We start from the raw sequence: 891 nt of genomic DNA, 5'->3' as shown, positions 1-891 counted from the left end.
TGCAAGAAGCAGATAAAATGAAAGATTAGACGGGAAACTGTTAAATTAAGCAGTGGTAGTTTTTATAGCTTCAGTCTCTTTAATTCCGATCTTGAAAATCTCTTCTGAAGTGGCTGTGTGTGGTTTAAATGCACCAGTGGCTGCAGTAGCTGGGTATGAAAAATAGTCTGTTCCAAAATTCTGTTCTGTGGTTGTGTGAGTAGTAGTTTAATAAAGAGATCAGAAACTCAGGGACTGAACTGGAAGGAGTTTGGGTGAGATAAGACTGGGTGGAATGTCAAATATGGAAAATAAGTTATGCCAGCAGAGATCACTGATTCCTGTGGATTATTAGTTTTCACTGTTTTTAACCACTAGAATATGCATTTCATGCAATATAGAAGTTTGATGGCATTCATTTAAATGCCACTTTCTCTTTGAGTATGTGGTCCTGCACAACATTTGTGTTCGTTATTCAAACCCTGAACAGTTTCTGAATTCAGTGTCTCTTTATTCTGCAGCAGTGAGTGTGATTGCTTCACAGTTTTCATCACTATAGTTAGCTGAGTTGGCATTTGCTTCGTTTTTAAAATGAGAGGCAAGGAGTGTAAGGTAAACAACTCAAAATAATTTTGTGTGTTTCTTGGGATGTGAGGTCCGATTTCTTCAGGAATATTATGAGTAGTGTTCTTAAATAGAAAGTGCAGCTCCTATTTGGCATCAGCTGTAGGTGTTCATAACACCTGGCAGCCTACACCTGAGCACTCAGAGCTGTGGGTACTTCTGGCTCTAGAGAAGATAGCAGTCAATGATCAAAGAGATAAGAATCTCCAAGGATAGTGCTTGCCTCCTTCAACTATGAGACTCTCTTTTTCTGAGATCTGTGGTTTACTTTTCCTGGAGTCTTTCTGC

The sequence above is a fragment of the Acanthisitta chloris genome, unplaced genomic scaffold (genome assembly GCF_000695815.1).
Source record: "Acanthisitta chloris isolate BGI_N310 unplaced genomic scaffold, ASM69581v1 scaffold11971, whole genome shotgun sequence".
Classification (NCBI taxonomy): domain Eukaryota; kingdom Metazoa; phylum Chordata; class Aves; order Passeriformes; family Acanthisittidae; genus Acanthisitta; species Acanthisitta chloris.
Note: the sequence above shows the minus strand (reverse complement) of the source record.